Genomic DNA, 14,253 nt, shown 5'->3' with positions numbered 1-14,253 from the left:
CTTTGAGTGAATTCCGGAATGCCAACATGCTTTAGAGGAATCAAAGTGGTATCTCTCGAGCCCGCCTTTGCTCCACACCCCAAAGGAAGATGAAACATTATACTTGTATCTGGCTATATCTGAAGTAGTTGTAAGTGGTATGTTGGTTCGGGAAGAACAAGGTACGTAATTCCTTGTTTATTACGTAAGTCGAACTCTAAGAGATGCTGAAACCAAGTATCCACACTTAGAAAAATTAGCTCTTGTATTAATAAGTGCATCTCGAAAATTGAAACCCTATTTTTGATGCCATCGTATTTGTGTTTTAACAACGTACCCTCTTCAAAACATCTTGCACAAACATGAATTATCAGATATATTGGCCAAATGGGCCATCGAGCTCGGGTGGCATGATATCGAGTACCAACCCCGGACGGCTATCAAGTCCCAAATTTTGGCAGACTTCGTGGCCGACTTTATGCCTGCTCTCGTGCCCGAGGTAGAGAAAGAACTCTTGCTAAAAACGGGTATATCATTGGGAGTATGGACCCTTTTCATTCACGGTTCCTCAAACGTGAAAGGGTCCGGCCTCGGCATCGTTCTGAAACCACCTACTGGCGGCACGATTAGGCAATCTATAAAAACTTTAAAGTTTACTAATAATGAGGCTGAGTATGAGGCTATGATTGCAGGTCTCGAACAAGCCAAGGGCCTAGAAGAAAAAGTCATCAAAGCAAAATACGATTCCCTTCTAGTAGTCAACCAAGTAAATGGGAGCTTCGAGATTCGAGAAAACATGATGCAAAGATAATTATACAAACTTTAGGCCATAGCATCGCTTCAAAGTTTGTACTCTGGTCCACATACCTCATGATCAAAATAGTGAGGCGGATGCACTCGCGAACCTGGGGTCATCAGTTATCCAACTTGGTGATTGAAGAAGGCAACGCTGAGATAAACTCAACAAGTCTAACATGGGGCTGGAGGAATAAATACGTAGACTATTTGAGAAACGGAAAGCTGCCAACAGAACCAAAAGAATCGATGGCCCTTTGAGCCAAAGCAACTCAATTTTCACTCGATGAGAATGGAATACTATATAGAAGGACCTCCGACGGACCTCTGGTAGTATGCTTGAGACCGGGGGATACCAATTATGTACTACAAGAAATCCCCGAGGGCACTTGTGGAAATCATTCTGGTGCCGATTCTTTGGTTCGAAAGGTGATCAGAGCAAACTACTATTGGGATAACGTGGAGAAGGATACCAAGGAATTCGTTCGAAGGTGTGACAAATGCCAAATATTTGCGCCAATGATTCACCAACTCGATGAACTGCTACATTCAATCTTATCACCATGGCCATTCATGAAATAGGGGATGGACATCATCGCCCCCCTACCAACGGCGCTAGCTAAAGCTAGATTTATTTTGTTTATGACTGACTATTTCTCGAAATCGGTGGAAGCACAGTCCTTAGAGAATATAAGAGAAAAAAAGTCATTGACTTCATATGGGACCACATCATATGCTGATTCGGGATCCCCTCCGAGATTACATGTGATAATGGGAAGCAGTTCATAGGAAGCAAGATGATGAAAATCCTCGAAGATCATATGATCAAGCGGATCCTATCAATGCCCTATTACCCGTGTGCAAATGGACAGGTCAAGTCCACGAACAAGACCATCATCCAAAATATAAAAAAAATGTTAGAAAATGTGAAGGGAAAATGGAGAGAGGCATTGCCCGAAGGACTCTGGGCATACCGAACAACTTCGAAGTCAATCACAGTGGAGACTCCGTTCTCTATGGTATACGGGTCTGAGGCGTTGATACCGATTGAGGTTGGAGAGCCAAGCACTAGATTTCGACATGCCACCGAGGAATCAAATAGCGAGGCCATGACTATATCCCTAGAACTACTAGATGAATAGCGAGAAGCTGCACAAGTCCCAACGGCGGCCCAAAATAGAGGATCGAAAGATATTATAACAAGAGAACAAACCACTGATACTTCGGAGTTAGGGACTTAGTCCTAAGGAAAGTCACCTTCAACACTTGAAACCCAAATGAAGGGAAGCTAGGCCTAAGCTAAGAAGGACCGTACTCCATCCTCGGAGTAGTAGGCAAAGGGTTCTACAAACTTGGCACCATGGAAGGCGAGCAGCTTCCAAGCAATTGGAACATATCGATGCTCAAATGCTATTATTGCTAAGGTGTAACCTTCTGCCTTTTCGCTTTATGTCTCATACTAATTTATTATAGGTGTTCGATGGGAGACGCCAAAGCACCATTTGACTCGAAGACCTTAGGTTTTAAAGCATGCGTCACACTCTTTTTTCCTTTGATTTTTATCCCAAATGGGTTTTACCGGTGAGGTTTTTAACGAGGCAACATTTATATGCTACCTAAGGAGAACTCATCAAGTATTCAAGGCTTCTTCTCAATCAGCCTCACATACTGGGGGGCATCACCTAGGGGGGTCACCTCTTCAAAGAAATCGAACTATGCCTAGGAGGACCTCGATAGGAGAATGTTGTATTAGGCCAAATGGTCAATTAAATTGTGTCCATGTAGAATAGTCGAGCCTCCAAAGGAAAAAACATGTGTGCATACATCAAGTAATTGAGAAAGCCTCTTTTCTTATCAAAATACTTTGCGCCTTGAAGAAGTTTACTACATTCACGCAAAACGGCTCAAGGGCAAAAAATCCTCGAACACTCGGGGACTATCATCGATAGTCGGCTCATTGAAGCCATAAAAAACTCGAATTCATAAGACCTCAATAAGGCAACCTTGAGCTCGCAAGACCTTAGTGAGGCAACATTGAATCTATAAGACCTCAATAAGTCATGCCCAAACTTATAAGACCTTAATGAGGCAATACTGAGCTTGTAAGACCTCAATGAGGCGTACTCTAATTTATAAGGCCTTAGAAGGGCATAACCCCAATATGAAGGCCAAGACTATATATTCCTCGATATAGACGTCGAGGTCACCGTACCTGGGGACTAAAGGCTATGGCCGAATTAACACGGCTAGAAGACGTCCGACTGCCGCCATAAAATTAAAGGCCTTCAAATACTTTGAAAATATTTCGAAAAGAACTGGTTAATCAAGCTATCCTCGGTATAAGCAAAGGAGCTTCAATAATATCAGCTCTGAACAATAATAAGGCTTCAAAAAGAATCAGCCTTTGATGAAAAGGCTTCAAGAACATAGCCTTCGAGCGAACTCCCGAGGTACTCATCTATCATCACATATCGACTCATAATCAAGGTTCTCTTTTGAGTCGTCGAAGAGTTAGACGTACGTAAAACATGCCAATGCATAATCAAAACTTCAAAAGTCTTTAGCCAAATGAGGGAAAAAAATTAGCCATATTAGAGGTGGCATCGACCCAATCTAAAAAAAGCCTAAGGGCCAATGCATAAGAGCCTAAGGGCCAATGCGTAAGAGCCTAAGGGCCAACCTAAACAGCCTACGGGCCAATGCGTAAGAGCTTAAGGGCCACCCAAAAAAAGCCTCAGGGCTATCTTTATTTCGAGTTCTAGCTAACTCTCACTCAACTATTATGCCCAAAGGCTACGTGAGTTCGAGAAAATTCTCACTCGGGGACTGTATATAAAGCCTTAGGGCTATCTTTATTTCAAATTCAAACAAATTTTAACTCAAGGGCTACCCGAGTTCGAGCAAACTCTCACTCGGGGACTATTTGTAAAAGCGTAAGGGCTATCCTTATTTTCAGATGATCAAGCAAACACTCCCGGTTGCTAATTTCAAAGGCTACCTGAGTTCAAGAAAATTCTCACTCAAGGACTATCAACGAGGCCCAAAAAGGCTAGCTTTATTTCAAAAATCGAGGCCTAGCTCTCACTCAACTCGGACTCAGAAGTCCTGGTGGCCTAAGTTCACATCAAATCAATACAAGCTTAGTCAGAGGGATAACAAAGGACTTTAGGAAGCATCATATTAATCAATTAAAAACATAGGGGTTTATTATGTTCCGGGTCCAGTATTCGGACTAATCGTTAGAGTCATACACTTGAATTTTTCACAAACAAAGGCAGAATGAGGCTCAACACAAATCGAAGGTCAAATGAAGAAAATATTATATTGGTAAAAGATGTTTACAAAGCCCATGAGGGGCCCTTACACAGAAACAAAGGAAAACCTAATCTATCACCGAGGTCATTTGACCAGACGGAACTCCCTTAGAAGTTGTGTCTTCAACGGCTTGGCCCTCGACCCCCAAAATATCGATGGCCTCCTCTCCTTCAGGGACTTCACCTTCATCTTCATCATCTGAGCCGTTGGTCGTACTACTAGCTGAACCATCGTCGGAAGAAAGAAGACCTGTCGATTCTTCCTCTAGAGCTTTCACCCTCTCGATCTCAGCAGGCAAATCGATGCCCCTGCATGTACATCCTCTAGACATTGACTCTGAGATCTTAATAAGGCATGCTTCAGGGCTCGGGTTAGTTCAAGCTCGGCCTCTTTAGATACCTTCTTGGATTGAGCATTTGCAGCAGCAACATCTTCTCGGTATGAGGTCATGAGTGCATCCATTTCAGACTTGGCTATAGATAGCACGGTGAATGATTCAGCATGAAGAACCTTATACTTGCTTCTATCTGCCTTTGCATCCTTAAGATGGTGCTCAACCGAAGTCAACTTCCCTTGGAGGGTATCCCTCTCGGAGGTTATCTCATCCACACATTGCTTGAGTCTGAGAATCTCAATATCCCTGGCTATGAACCCCTCCCTCATTAGGGCATCTTTCTTCTCAAGCTGCAAAAATCAACCAAAAGGTGGTAAATGCTAAAGTCGGAGAAGCACAAAGATAAAAACATATGAAGACTATGGTACCTACTCAACAAGATCGGTTCGCTCTCGAGACACCGTCTCTAAACAATCCCGAAGGCCATGGAGCTCTTCCTCCGTTTTGGTAAAAAGAGCTCTGAGCTCGTCAACCTCTGATGAGAGCCTCCTACATTCTTCCACATAGTGGGTCAACTCAGCTTGGGGCATAGCAAATGTCTGATTGTAAAGCAATATAGCCTAAAAGCGTGAAAACAAAATTAAAAAGATGAAGATCGAAGCTCAGAGTATAATCGATGGAAGGTTACCTGTTTGCGGAGCCTCTCGGCTTCCTCGAAAACGAGCAAGGCATTAAGCTCGGGGTTTCTTTCGATCCAAGTGAAGAATCCTTCAAACACGTCATTTTCCCACGGGACACCACCGTATCGGAAGTCTCTCTATTACGGGCATTGCGTGTCTCTCTCAGAGGAAATGCTAGACTTGGTGGAGAATCACACACATCAATAACCCCGACTGGATCGATAGGGGCCTTCTCTTGACTCCGAGGAGCCTCAGAACTGGGCTCCTCTAACTCATCTACTGAATGCCCCTGGGCTCGAGGAATGTTTTGGCCGTCGATCGGCTCAGGAACACCATTTTACCCACCCTCGAGAGCCTCTTCGGCATGAGGTGGGATAACATCAACAACTTCTGGGTTAGAAGCCTTTGGCTTAACAGCCATCGGCTCAGCAAGATCTGAAGTAGTCACGTTTCCTTTTCCCCCGTATGCTAGTAGGGAGTCGTCTTTCTCTTCGCCCCCAGCTCGGGAGCTCTCTGTACTTCCGAAGTTAAGGTTGTTCAATCGACCTTGGGCTTTTGAACATTAGCCTTCTTCGGCTTCGAGAACTCAGCTGGTGATTTATTCTTTCTCTTTTTCTCCTTAGCAGGCTTCGGGGTATCTTCTTCCCTTAGTGGGGGTTCCCTCATCAAAACGGCCTCTCCAAGGCCTGCATAAGTGCAAAAGGGTGGGATTAATAATAAGAGATACCTTCTATAAAGAGCTCAAGTATGGTAGAAATACAAACTCACCATGGGTTTTGGCCTCCCAATGGGTCTTAGCTAGATCACGCCACACACGCTTCACATATGGGCAGGTCAAATCGATGTGTCGGACCCAGCCCAAGAGATCTTTGATAGAAACGGGGTACCACTCGACAGTATCATCATCGAAGGGAGTTAGTTCAAAGGAAAGAAAATATATCCGATTAGATAAACATGTTTACCTATGTTTCATATTCCATTCCTCAGGGAATGGAATTTTCTCGGTGTAGATCAGATCCGAGGTCCTGAATCGGACAAAGCGGATCATCCACCCTCAATCCTTATCCTCGTCAATGGTATCAACAAAGGTCTTCGGGGATCGACGTTTTAACTTAATCAGGCCACCTCGATAAAGTCGGGGGCTATACAATCTAATTAGGTGATCAAGGGTAAAAGGCACCCCCTTAACTATGTTTGAGAGATGCCTAATCAGGTAAACAATGAGCAACAATGATGGATAGATTTTTCCCAGCGTCACCCGGTATTGTCTGCAGAAATCGAGGATCACTAGGTCTATCAGTGGGAAAGAGGCTTCTACTAGGCCCAAGGTGAAAGGATATGTGTATACACTAAGGAAACTGGATTTGTGTTTGTTTATGTCTTCTTCACATGAAGGAATCTCTACGTGCACCACCTCCCCCAACGGTTGTCGTCCTTCACTTTCTCAGTTTCAGTTATTAGGAAGATGTATCGAGGCATAGGTTTGCATCATCCCAGAACAGAGGATGGTTTTTCGACCTGGAAATTAGAAAATGTTTCACAAGGCCCGGGAATGCACTCCTCAATACGAGGTGTTACTACCGTTTTGCTCTTAGACGAGCATGATGACGAAGGAACTTCCTCCTTTTGGGGAACAGTTTTAGAGGTTTTTGCCATTCTTGCTATAAAATCTCAGAAGGAGAGGAAGAAATCGGTTGAGAGATGAACACAAGAAATAAGTAAGAAGAGTTGTTCAAAGTTCGGAGATATAATCAAGTGTAAGGCGTAAAGGATTGGAGTTTTATATGGGCCAGTACTGCGTGTTGGGGAAAGACAAAGGATGGCCAATTGTCATAATCAATTTGAAGCTTTTTGAAAAACCGTGCAAACGTGACTTTTGAGCATCCCCTTTTGTCGCACCAGTCGGTTACATAACATGACTGACGTAATGAATAGTTGAAGAATTCAAATTTTTACTTGTTATTTCATTCCAATAAACCCGGGGACTATCTGTGTGCGGTCGATACTATGGGCCTTGATAACGAGGCCTTATTGGAATGTCAGACCCAATATCTAGAGGCTCGGAGTAAATACTAAAGTTCGACCCCGAAATGGATTCTTCGAAAAAGAATGTCGAAGACTTATCACAGCCTACCTCGAGGCAGTAGAAAATTGATGACTGTCATGGAAAGGCGGCAAAACTCCAAAGGACGTGTGGTTAGAGCTGATAAGGTCTGCAAAGATAGTACAAGCCCATACAAGTCTATTACACATCTGTACCAATAGAATTTCTCTGTCATGATTAGACTTGTACTGTGTTGGGATCCACCCCTCCTATATAAAGGGGACCCAAACATTCTTGCAAGGCGACTTTCTTTTACTTGGAAACACACATGAATATTAAATACAATAGAACATTCTCTGCTTTCTTTCCTAAACGTGCTCAACAATTACTTTACAGCTTTATTGCTCCTAATTTATTGTGTTCATTTATTGTTCATTACCAACCGTTAAAGGCTACCCTCGAGGTCCTATATTGCTGAGCTTGAGGCCCTCAACCTTGTGACCACACTAGTTTGCTTATTATTTCTTGCTCATTTACACTTAGCATTATTCACATAACAACTAGAGTCATGAAAAATCACGTATTTTTAGAACCACAAATCAAATATAATTGTTATTAACGTTTTCAAGGTAAATAGTTTGGCGTCCACCGTGGGGCTAAAAATAATAGTGATTGTTTTTATTCTAGTTTTCTGATAACACACGTTATTCTTCATACTTTTTCTTGTGAAAGATTCTTTGGTTTCAGGCTTAATCATGTCTAGAACACATAATGCACTTCTCCCTCCAAGTGATATTCGAGATGCCGCAAGCTCAGCAAGTTTGCCATCGCTCAACTTGAAAGTCAAAATAGAATACTTAACACCACCGAACAGTTAACATGCAGCACGAACTAGTTCTAGAATGACTCGATGAAAGCTTCTTGGGGACTGACCCCATAATTATGAAAATTCTCGAGGAATTGACTTAAAGAATCTAGTCAGGAGAAAAGAAGATAAAGGCCAACGATAAAAAGGTGGAGACTTGTAACTTGAGGGTCGATCAGATCCTGGGCGCACCCCATATTTTGAAGGGTGTAGATTCAAAAAAGATCGTGCAAAAACCATTCCCATCAAGTGCGGCTCCGAAGCCCATCCCGAATAAATTCAGAATGCCCGATGCCCCGAAGCCTAACAGGACCATGGACCCTAATTAGCACATTACCGCTTATACTTGTGCTGTAAAAGGGAATGACTTAAAGGATGACGAGATTGAATCTGTCTTGCTGAAGAAAGTTGGAGAAACATTGTCGAAAGGAGCCATGATTTGGTATCACAACCTACCCTCGAACTCAATGGATTCGTTTGCCATGTTGGCAGATTCTTTTGTGAAGGGACAAAGGATCTCCTGGGATACCGTCCCATAGTCCAAATCATAAATGTGTAGGGGGATCTCCTGAAATACCGTTCGGTAGTCCCAAAGTAAATATCCAGTACAGGGGATCAACCGGGATATCGTCCCGTAGTCCCAAATAGAAATGTGCAGGGGGATCTCCCAGGATACTGTTCGGTAGTCCCAAAGTAAACATACAACCAAATCAATATACACAACAGTCTCAAAAGAAAGTCTATAGTTCTATTCAAGTTTGTATCAAAGAAACAGGTAATTTGTACCCTAAACATACTACACAGAATCCAAGTAGGCAGATAAAGCATATAAGACAGTTAAGTCATGTAAGCATGTTTTCCTAAGCTAAACAGGAGGCTACATGTACTAGTATTGCTCAACTTAAAGGAAAGCATTGATATTTACTTAATGAAAATGGGTTTTCCAAAATTAGCACGTGTACGCACTCGTCACCTAACGTACACGGCATTCATATAACAACAGTACTAAAATCATAATAGGAGTTCCCCACACAAGGTTAGGCAAGCCACTTACCTCGAACCAAGCTCAAATCAATTTTGAATCACGCTCTTTCCATGAGTATCCAACTCCGAGTGGCCCAAATTTAATCAAATCAATTTCATAACGTAAATATAACTACAAACTACTAGTTTAGCTAATAAAATCGAAGCTAAGGCAACACAATAGGAAAACGCCCAAAAATCCTTCCTGGGCCCACGTCTCGATATCGGGTAAACATTACCAATTATGAACACCCATTCACTCACGAGTTCACTCGTACAAAAATCTTGCCAAGTCGACATCGAATTCCTATTCAAAACTCAGATTTTCCATTGGGGAACTTTTTCCCCAATTTCCAAACTTCCACCCTCAAATTCCTTAATTAGATGAGGAAAATAACAATATATTATTATATTAGAACCAAATTAGAGTTAGAATTCGTTACCCAATAGTTCTCCTTCACAATCTCTCAATAAATCACTTCCCACCGAGCTCCAAAGGTCCAACAATTGAAAATGGGATAAAACCCTCGATTTGGCCCTTTTTCTTCTAGAGATCCCGCTTCTGCAAGGGGTCCACCATATCTGCAAGATCGCATCTGCAGAAAAACCATCATAGGTGCGGAAATCACTTATCCTGGCTGGGGCCGCATTTGCAGCTCCCCAGCTGCATCTGCAATCCCTGATGCACAAGTCCAATTCCGCTTCTGCGGTTCACTTAGCCGCTTCTTGCGGCACTGCACATGCTGTCCATAATCCGCAGGTACGAAAACAACAGGTTCTGCACTCCAGAAATTTGCCTAAGCCCAAATTCTCATCCGTTATGCATCCGAAACTCACCCGAGGCCTCTGGGACCTCAACCAAATAAACCAACCTATCCTAAAACATTGTACGAACATAGTCGAGCCCTCAAATCACATCAAACGATGCTAAAACTACGAATTACCCTCTAATACAAACCTAATGAACTTGAATTTAAAAAATTCTATAATCGATGTTGAAACCAACCAAACCATGTCCGATTGACCCAAAATTTTGCACATTAGTCATATTCAACACTACACACCTATTCCAACTTCTAAAATAAGATTCTGACCCCGATATCAAATTCCACTACCGGCTCCAAAGATTTAACTTTCGTCATTTCAAGCCTAAATAAGCTATGGACCTCCAAAACACAATCCGAACATGCCTTTATGCCTTAAATCACCCAACATAGCTAACAGAATCGACGAAATTCCATTCCGGGTCCGTATTCACACTGCTCCTACTACGGTCCAAATTCTAAGACTTAAGCTCTCATTTAGGGACTAAGTATCCCAAAACACTCTGAAACTCAAGATGAACCACCCCGGCAAATCACAATAACATAACTAGACAAGGGGAAGCATTCAATAGGGGATCGGGGCATTAATTCTCAAAACGACCGGCCGGATCGTTACATCTTCCCCCTCTTAAAACATTCATTTGTCCTCGAACTAGCATAGAGACATACCTGAAGTGGTGAAAAGATAAGGGTAACGGCTACGCATATACTGCTCGATCTCCAAAGTCGCCTCCTCGACCGGCTGACCCCGCTGCTAAACCTTTACCGATGCAATGATGTTTAACCTCAGCTTTCGAACCTGCTTGTCCAATATAGCCACTGGCTCCTCAACATAAGATAGATCATTGTCCAACTGGACTGAATTTAAATCGAAGACGTGGGACAGATCATCGTCATATCTTCGGAGCATCGAAACATGAAATACCGGATGAGCTCCTACCAAGCTGGAAGGTAAGGCAAGCTCATAAGTAGCCTCCCCAACACGAGGCAATACCTCAAAGGGTCCAATCAACCTTGGGCTCAATTTTCCCTTCTTCCCAAATCTCATAACGCCCTTCATAGGCAAAACCCGAAGCAAGACCTGCTCTCTAACCATAAATGAAACATCGTGAACCTCCGATCCGCGTTACTCTTCTATCTGGAGTGGGCTGTGCGAAGTCTATCCTGAATCACCTTAACCATCTCTCTAGAGTATCCTGAACCAAATTTGTACCCAATAATCTAGCCTCGCCCGGCTCGAACCAACCCACTGGAGACCTACACCGCCTACTATACAGAGCCTCATACGGTGCCATCTGAATGCTCAACTAATAACTGTTATTGTAGGAAAACTCCGCTAGTGGCAAGAACTGATCCCACGAACCTCCAAACTCCACCACACACGCACGGAGCATATCCTCAAGAATTTGAATAGTACGCTCGGACTGTCCGTCCGTCTAAGGGTGAAATGTTTTGCTCAACTCCACTGGAGTACCCAACTCGTGTTGTACGGCTCTCCAGAACTACGATGTAAATTAAGTACCTCTATCCAGAATGATGGAAACTGGAATACCATGCAGATGAACAATCTCTCGGATATAAATCTCTGCCAATCGCTCCGTATAATAGGTGGTACACACAGGAATGAAGTGCACGAACATGGTGAGCCAATCCATAATCACCCAAATGGAATTGAACTTCCTCAAAGTTTGTGGGAGTCCAACTACGAAGTCCATGGTAATCCGCTCCCACTTCCACTCCAGGATCTCAATCTGCTGAAGCAAGCCACACGGTCTATGATGCTCATATTTCCATGTATCCTTTTGCTTCCTCCTCCACCAATAGTGTTGCCTCAAATCCTAGTACATCTTCGTGGCACCTGGATGGATGGAATATTGCAACCTGTGGGCCTCTTCTAAAATCAACTTCCGAAACCCATAAACATTGGGTATACATATCCAACCCTACATTCTCAATACCCCGTCATCACCAATGGTCACATCTCTGGCATCATCATGCAGAACCTTGTCCTTGAGGACAAGTAAATGAGGGTCATCATACTGACGCTCTCTAATACGATCAAACAACGAAGACCAAGAAACCACACAAGCTAGGGCCCGATTGGGCTCCGAAATATCCAATCTCACAAACTGGGTGGCTAAGGCCTGAACATCCATAGCCATGGGCCTCTCAACTGCTGGTAGGTAAGCCAAACTCCCTAAACTCTCTGCCTGGAGACTCAAAGCATCGACCACTATATTGGCCTTCCCCGGATGGTACAAAATAGTGATATCATAGTCCTTCAGCAGCTCTAACCATCTCCTCTTACGCAAATTAAGGTCCTTCTACTTAAACAAATGCTGCAAACTCTAGTGGTTAGTATAGATCTCACAAGGAACACCGTACAAATAATGATGCCAGTTCTTCAAGGCATGAACAATAGCAGCTAACTTAAGATCATGGACATGATAATTCTTCTCATGCACCTTTAGTTGTTGCGATGCGTAGGCAATCACCCTACCATACTACATCAATATCGCTCTAAGGCCAATCCTTGAGGCATCACAATAGACAGTATAAGACCTCGAACCTATAGGTAATATCAATAATGGGGTTATAGTCAAAGCTATCTTGATCTTCTAAAAGCTCTCCTCACACTCTTCCGTCTATCTGAATGGAGCACCCTTCTAGGTCAGCCTTATCATAGGTGCTACAATAGATGAAATTCCCTCAACAAATAGATGGTAATAAACCGCCAAGCTAAAAAAACCTACGAATCTCTATAACTGAGGATGGTCTGGACCAACTCTGCACTGCCTCCACTTTCTTCGAATCTGCCTTGATCCCTTCACTCAATACCACATGACCCAAGAATGCCATGGAATCCAACCACAACACACATTTCGACAATTTCGCATATAATTTCATTTCTCTCAAGTTCCGAAGCACTATCCGTAGGTGCTGCTCATGATCCTCCCCACTCTGGGAGTATACCAGAATGTCATCAACAAAGACAATGATGAACATGTCAAGATATGGATGGAATACACTGTGCATCAAATGCATAAATGTTGTTAGGGCATTGGTCAAGCCAAATTACATAACAAGGAACTCGTAATGACTATACTAAGTCCTAAAAGCAGTCTTCGAGATATCTGGCTCCCGAATCTTCAACTGATGGTAACCTGAACGCAAGTAAATCTTAGAAAACACTCGAGCACCCTGTAACTGATCAAACAGGTCATAAATACGAGGCAAATGATATCGGTTCTTCACTGTAACTTTATTCAATTGGCAATAATCGATGCACATACGCATAGAACCATCCTTTTTCTTCATAAACAAAGAAAGAAACACCCCAAGATGACACACTGGGTCGAATAAAGCCCTTATCAAACAATTCCTGTAACTGTTCCTTCAACTCCTACAACCCAGGAGGAGCCATTTGATAAGGAGGAATAGAAATAGGTTGAGTGCCCAGCAACAAATCAATGCCAAAATCAATATCTCTGTCGGGCAGCATGCCTGGAAGATCAGCTGGAAACACATCAGAGAAATCCCGTACTATTAGGACTGAATCAAGTGTAGGGGTATCAATACTGACATCTCTCACATAAGCTAGATATGCGTCATACACCTTCTCAACCATTCGCTAACTTTTAGAAATGAAATAACTCTACTAGGAGTGTGATCTAAAGTACCCCTCCACTCTAATCGCGGTACACTTGGCATAGCCAGCGTCACGGTCTTGGAGTGACAATCAAGAATAACATAATTGGGCAACAATAGTCCATGCCCAAGATAACATCAAAATCTACCATGCTGAGAAATAATAAATCGTCTCTGGTCTCAAAACCACTAAGAGGAATCAAATACGACCGATATACGCCGTCTACAATAAGGGAATCTCCCACTAGAGTAGAAACATAAACAGGGAAACTCCAAGAATCCCAAGATACACCCAAATGCGAGGCAAAATAAGAGTATACATAAGAGTAAGTAGAGCCTGGATCGAATATAACCAATACATCTCTATGACAAACCGGAACAATACTTGTGATGATAGAATCGGAGGCAACATCCTCAACACGGGTAGGAAGGGCATAGTATCTGGATTGGCCTCCCCTTCTAGGGAGACCTCTACCTCTCTGACCTCCACCTCTAGCTGGCTGAGCAGGTGGGTTAAAGCTGCCTCAGCCAGACTGTCCAACTCAAAAGTATGCCGCCACTAATTGGCTGACACTGGAAGATGGAAGGCAGCGAAAGAAACCCCACTTGACCCTGCTACACCCATTGTGCGGAGGATATAGTGGCACTCCTCCAAAAATCCCTGAGAATCCTATGATGCTAGACCAGTGAATGTAGGAGGCTTGTACTTCTTGAACCTCTGATGCTTCCGCTGCTCCTCCTCTGAA

Source organism: Nicotiana tabacum, chromosome 11, assembly GCF_000715075.1.
Source record: "Nicotiana tabacum cultivar K326 chromosome 11, ASM71507v2, whole genome shotgun sequence".
Taxonomy (NCBI): Eukaryota; Viridiplantae; Streptophyta; class Magnoliopsida; order Solanales; family Solanaceae; genus Nicotiana; species Nicotiana tabacum.
The sequence above is the reverse complement of the archived record's forward strand: the minus strand, read 5'-3'. Positions refer to the sequence as shown.